Raw genomic sequence first — 7,168 nt, 5'->3', positions numbered from 1 at the left:
CACCAAACGCTAATTCACAGAGTAGATTACATATGAAGTAAATGTTATGGCGTGAATAGACCCGCGTAATGCGAATGACGCAAATTGGGAATAGCAATTTCTGCGAAAACATGCACTTTTTGCCTCAAACGCATCTTAGCGCAAGTTGGAGCAGAAAATTAGCTTGACACGAAGTAAAATCCTGCGAGTAATCTAGAGCGAGGAACATGATGCTTTGCGTTGGGTGTGTACGCAGCTTTAAGGAGTGGCGCCATTAATAAAAACTCATGTAAAATGTCTTTGTAGTCTTTCATTGTACAGTATAAATTTGCATGTGTGACCCGATAACACGCACTGTTCACTGACCCTCGTGTACGCGTAAAAATTGAACTATACCAAGGCAAAATATGAATTACAACTATATGGAAAGATGAGGTGTGTTTGCAGCACGTTTGGTCTTATATTTCTTTTAGGAACCCTCTGAATGTGATCAAATGCAGAAGACAATATAGATATCTCCAGCGATCAAAATTCACCATAGTTTGTGATGACGTGTTTTTTTACATAAAATACCTCTTCTTTTTTACATTAATTTCGGTTGTCATACTGGATTTTTTTTAAGAACTTAATTTATGCATCTGTGTGAAGTTCCTGACACATCAAGCGGAAAAGAGGATTTCAGAGGACGACTTATGGTTTTTGGTCTGAACATGTTTGCACAATAATCTCGAATCATTGCAAGGTGATATCTTCATGAGTGCAGATGCTTCGAGGTCACCAGAAAGATGAAGTCATGATGTTGGATTGTTCAATACAATTGCCTCTGTTTGCATCCCTTTCGCTGACACGAGTTTGATGATGGGAGAACACGCACCTGTTGTAGATATCGCAAAAGTAAACCTAACTAGTCTAGCGTCTTCCTGTGCTAATCGTGTGTAGTGCTATGAATGGATCTATACAGAGCTATATCTTGAACTCGTAGTAATGCTTGTTGTGAAGTATCGTTTTTTCCAGTATCGGTGGTAAAATATCTGGGAATCAGATTATGTAGTCTTCCTCACGGAAGGCATTATTGACTTTCTACATCCAACGAACCCTTGCACTTCTTCTTTTTTACACACCACGAATCACGGGAACGCTACCAAAGTCCCACTCCAGAAAAAAGCGCACATTCCCATTTATGGACTTCTTACAATATCTCTGTAATAAACATGATGATAAAATATAAGGTATTACTGTTACTTCTCAGATCGATACCTCATCCCTGGGACCATGATTTTGGGGACATCAGTAGCATTGGCGTGAAGGTCATGGTCAAAAAACGTTTACAAAAGTGAACTACAGAATGGAAGAAAACAATCTTATTTGTTTGCCTACTTTTAATTTGCATATTTTAACAATATAATGGAAATGTTTTTGTTTTCATCTACCTATTTTGCTATTTACCCGTAAAAGAAGGTACCAGGGTTATGCCACCAATTTTTGGTTTTGCATTATAGGCTAATTTGAATGAACCTTAAATCATCTGACCTGCTACCCAAACTCTATTAGAGTTGGGTATTATGACATTTAAATGTAGAGGATATGCTTTAAGATGGTTAAAGGAATAGTTCATCAAAAAAGGAACATTTTTCTCATAATTTCTCACTATAAAAACTACATTGTAAAAAAATATGCAGCATTTTTGTTATTAAAACATATTTTTATGTAACTTTAACTTATGAAATCAAGTTGAAATTGAAACTTGAAGTTGAAACTTAATTTTTTAAATGGACACTCCATTTTTTTGAAGGTATGCTCATTTTCCAGCTCCCCTGGAGTGAAATATTGGATTGTTGCCGTTTTGGAATCCATTCGGCCGATCTCTGGGTCTGGCGGTGCCACTTTTGGCATGGCTTGGCGTGGTCCATTGAGTCCGATTGGACCATTGGCACTGCGCTAAAACATGGCCAAGGAGTTTCGATATTTTTCCTACTTGGAGCTTGGCTCTTCTGTAGTTGCATCGTGTGCTGGGACTGACAGAAAATTAAATGTTGTGATTTTCTAGGCCTGTATGGCTAGGAACTATACTCTCAATCTAGTCATATCTGCCTAGAAACATTTTCTTGGTACACGGTGTAACTACAGAGGAGTCAAGTTTTGAGTGGGAAAACTATCGAAACTCTTTTGGTTGTTTTTGGGTGCGATGCTAATGGTCTAATCAGATTGAATGGATTATTCTAGGCTGTGCTGGGATTGCTGGCGCCGGACTCGGGGATCGGCTGGATGGATTCCAAAACGGTAAAAAGCTGGTTTTTAACTCTAGGGGAGCTGAAAAATGAGCATATTTTTTAAAAAAGTGGAGTGTCCCTTTAAGTGATGTCAACTTACTACAAGCCAAAACTTAAAATAGTAGGTTGAATTGACTTGTTTAAACTTCATGCTGCAATTTTTAAAGTGTAGTCATAAGACATGCAAGAACCAATGAGATAAGTTATAGACGTGCCACTATATTGATAGTAATACAGTAAATGCACTCAAAATGTGAATGCTTTCTCTCACAAATGCATCGTTTCGCTTTAAAAAACATATAGTAACCCTTTGGAGTTGTATGAATTACTTTAATAATGCTTAAATAATATATTTGATGGCATTTCAAAATTAAGAAGAACCAGGACATTATTTAATATAACTCTAATTGTGTTCATCTGAAGAAAGAAAGTCGTATACAAATGGGATAGCGTAAGGGAGACTTATGAGAAAAATTAAATATTTTGGTGAACTTTTCCTGTATCATTTGTTGCTAGTCCCTAAAATCAACTTTGATGGGGTGGTGAAGGCTTATAAATGTTTTTTATTTATGTTTAAATTTAGCACCCTTCATGTTTTCCTATATTACAAATTTAGGGGACGATCACACCGAAAGCGTACTTAAAAAAAAAAGAGCAGTGTGGCGCGTCTATTAAATTGCTAGGCAACCACCGAGGCAGCTGTCCTGTCAATTAAATATTGAAGCGTGAGCGCTCTTTTGCTGTTAATTGTCATATTAGCAGAAACTTTAAAAAGAGGACGTTGCTGTGACCTTGATAGATGTTTTTCCGCTTAGAGCGCTTTTTTGAAAATGCATGGCGCGAGAGGCGTCAAAAAACGCAAGGCTTACGGTGCGCATAAACAGCACGCATAACGCTCTCTGCCCATAGAAACCATTTAAAAAAATCACCGGCCACTGCCATAAACGTGCTCTGTGTGATCGGCCCATAAGTCACCATGAAATTCAAAATGTCATTTTTTTATGGAACGTAGTTTTTTAATACTTTATATTGTGCATTTAATTTTGTTTAATTGCTTTACCCACTTAATTAAAAACGACTTCTCTTCCAGTCACAAGTTATGGTGAGAGGACGGGGCTATTGGGCACTTACTGACATTTTCGTGTTTTGTTACCAACGCCCACTTTTCCACAATCTAATCAGCTCCTGAAGAATAAAATAAAAAAAATTCACTTCAGAAGCTGTTTTATTTGGATTTACGTCACAATACGGAAATAAAGAGACTCACGGCTTCAGTTCCATGGCGAAACAGAAATGTTTAATTTCATACCCATGATCCTCTCTGACTGTGCTTTTCAATTCTGCTTATCACACCTGAACAACTAGGTCTAGATCTTGTCATATTTACAGTAACAGTTACAGTAATATGTTTAATATACACAGACTTTTAAACTTAGTGGTCATTGCAGCTCTTTACAATCGATGCTAATAAGAAACTTGCGTATTTGAATGAGTGATAATTTTTGTATTTTTCCATAAATATGTTGGTGCAGTTAAATAATAAAACAAATATTTGAAGGACTTGAATATTTACATATTCATGCCTTGTGTTTATTATGAGCATAAACACAAGAATCCAATAACAAGCGTAGCATGTACAATCGCTTTGAGACGCAGCTATTTATTCAGCTTGTATTGGCGAATGTTTGATACAGTCTGTTTGTAAAAACAACATTGCGACGTTGTACAGTACGTAATGCAGTTTTTCACTCGTCAAAACCTGAACTTCTTCATTTGTGTATTTGTTGATCTGAGGTCAATGTTGATTTACCTGCATTGATTTTATTTTTAGTTTAATCGTTAAATGACGCAAAACGAATAGCAACTGTCTGACAAGCATTCAGTAAAATGTTACATTGAGTTTAAAGAGTTTCTTTAATGCAGTTATTTGCCCATGATAACTGCATTGTTTTATCATCACAAACTACCTGAGCATTTTGTTGTTTTTTATGTTATGCATGTAAACTTTTTTATCAGTCGTTTTCTTTCTTTGTAAAGAACATATCGGGTTAAAGATGTTGGTGTACAGTTAAAATTGTAAAAGACCAATTGGATTAACTCTTCCATGGATCATGGTTAGCAGGCATCTCATTGTACAACATAGTAGCTCAGAATGATTTTTTTATTGCTGAACCTCTGACCAATAAATGCCAAAATACGATGTACCTTTTTTAGTTGTGTTTTGAGTTTGATATACATTTTGCACTGTTTTCCTGTTTCTCCACACATCCATACCTCAGTTTTGTTGGTAGTTTGAAAGCATTAAGTGGAAATGGTTTGCTTAATTCATTACCTCAGGACTCATTCTGGTTTGATCGTATTTACTTTTGACAAAAAAAAAACATTTTTTTCTAAAGTTAATGCAAGGTTTGGGTTTAAATTCTAATTTGCTGTTTGCAAAAAAGAATGCAATCTACTTTAATCAAACGTTTTGGGAATTTACTGAAAATGTATAATTGACATTTTGAACCACAATTATAGAAAAATCTGACTCTTTTACTTTTAATGTCACACAAAATATTTGGTCAATGCTTTGACATTGTTACTATCAAAATTCTGATATGTTTTTAATTAAATTGTTTTTGATTTTTTTTACATTGATTGGATGGCTGTTGTTAAAACAAGCATTTAATAGCTTTTTTGTTCGTTTGTTTTTTAATTGTTTTATTTCTCAATCTAAAATGTCTTTCAATGTGACTGGAAGTGACTGTAAATTTGAATTATGGCAATACATTAAAAAGAGGAAAACTGCATTGATTAAATTCTTAGTCATTTTTCATTCTGATCTCTACTGTAGTTTGCACCATCTGTTATTACCACACACACACACACACACACACACACACACTTTGTGTATTCAACTATAGCTCCTAAATATGAAATTCTGTTTAAAGGAATATTCCATTTTCTTAAAAGAAAAATCCAGACAATCTACTCACCACCATGTCACCCAAAATGCCGACGTCCCTCCCTGCTCAGTCCAGAAGAAACCATGCTTTTTGAGAGAAACATTGCAGGATTTCTCTCATTTCAATGGACTCCAATAGAGCCCAACATTTAATACTTCAACACTTAACAGTTTTTTTCAACGGAGTTTCAAAGGATTATAAACAATCCCAAACGAGGCATAAGGGTCTTATCTAGCGAAACGATTGTCATTTTTGACAAGAAAAATAAAAAATATATACTTTTAAACCACAACTTTTCGTCAAGGTCCGGTCCAGCGCGACCTAACGTAAATGCATAGTGACGTAGGGAGGTCACGTGTTACATATATAAAACGCACATTTGCACAATTAGTATCAGTTGACATACAACAATGTAGGAATGGTCCTCTTTCAACACACTTGTAAACACTGGGGCGGAGTTTCGCGTTCGTCCTCGGTGACCTCTTGACGTCATGATGAATTGCGAGGGGTCAGCTGGCGCATCACGACTGGATCTACACGACGAGAAGTTGTGCTTTAAAAGTGTATATTTGTTTTTTTTTCTTGTCAAAAATGACAATCGTTTTGCTAGATAAGACCCTTATGCCTCGTTTGGGATTGTTTATAGTCCTTTGACACTCCGTTGAAAAAAACTGTTAAGTGTTGAGTTAAGTATTAAATGTTGGGCTCTATTAAAGTCCATTAAAATTAGAAAAATTCTGCAATGTTTTCTTCAGAGGACATACTTTATTCTCGACTGAACGGAGAGGGACATCGACATTTTGGATGACGTGGTGGTGAGTGAATTGTCTGGATTTTTCTTTTGAGAGAATGGACTAATCCTTTAACCCTGGATGACCAGATGAGCAAAGTGCATTTTTAAATTATTCTTTAAAAAGGTTACACTAAGAAAATGTCCAACCGCTGGGTTAAATTAACCCAGACAAATATATATTTATTTGACCAAACAACCCAGCATAGGTAAAAATTATAACTCAACAGGTTTGATTTGTCTCTTTTTATATAATAACCCTGCATTATTAGTGTAATAAAACATTTATTAAAAAATAAAGCTTAATTATTCGTTTTTTGGGTTTCTTTCTAATGATTTCTGTGTTGCATTAGATGCTCAATAGGTCATGGATTTTAACCCAGGGCACACGGATACTGATAAAAAGATATGTACCTTGTGGTGCATTGTATAAGTCACTTTGGATAAAGCATCTGCCAAATAGCAAATTGCAAACTTTTACGATGTTTTATGATACTGTGATCTTTTAATCTAATAAATTAACCTCTGTGTGATGTTTTCAGTTTGATTTGTATCAGTGGTGTAAATTTTCCAGCACTGCAGTGGGAACTCGTATTTATAAAAGCAAATAATACAAGCATCCAAAAGTTGAGCATAATGTATAAAAACAACACATACTTAAGATTAGCTGTGCACATGTAAAGAATTCAATCGTTTGTTGATTTTTGTTCTGTATTGGATCACTTTTCCCCCAAAAAATCTAGCTTTATTGTAATTTTAACAGTGTAAAACTTGTTTAAAAGACATTTTTCTCCAGGACAAACGTGCTACATAGGACAAGAACAACAACACTTGAAAGAAGCAACATTTTTTGTGCACTTTCAAAATAATTTAACTCTTTAAATCTTTGTCTCTTTATAAAGAAGACACTTTACTGAAGTGTCTGAATATTAAATAAAAAATAGTTATAGCAGTTCAGGTTTATTTTAAAATAAAAATGCATATATTTTATATGAAAAAACAATAAAAATGAAAATGTTTTACTCCAAAAATGCTATCAAAATAAGGCCATGAGTCTCAATAAGTTCTGATCCAAATTTCAATGGTGTCAACGTTTTGCTGCACACTCACAAATCACAAATTATTAAATTACTGTCACTGCATTATTATTAATGAAAAAAAAAGGTTTTGAAATATAAAGA

This window comes from Misgurnus anguillicaudatus, chromosome 20, assembly GCF_027580225.2.
Source record: "Misgurnus anguillicaudatus chromosome 20, ASM2758022v2, whole genome shotgun sequence".
Classification (NCBI taxonomy): Eukaryota; Metazoa; Chordata; class Actinopteri; order Cypriniformes; family Cobitidae; genus Misgurnus; species Misgurnus anguillicaudatus.
This window is presented reverse-complemented; position numbering follows the sequence as displayed.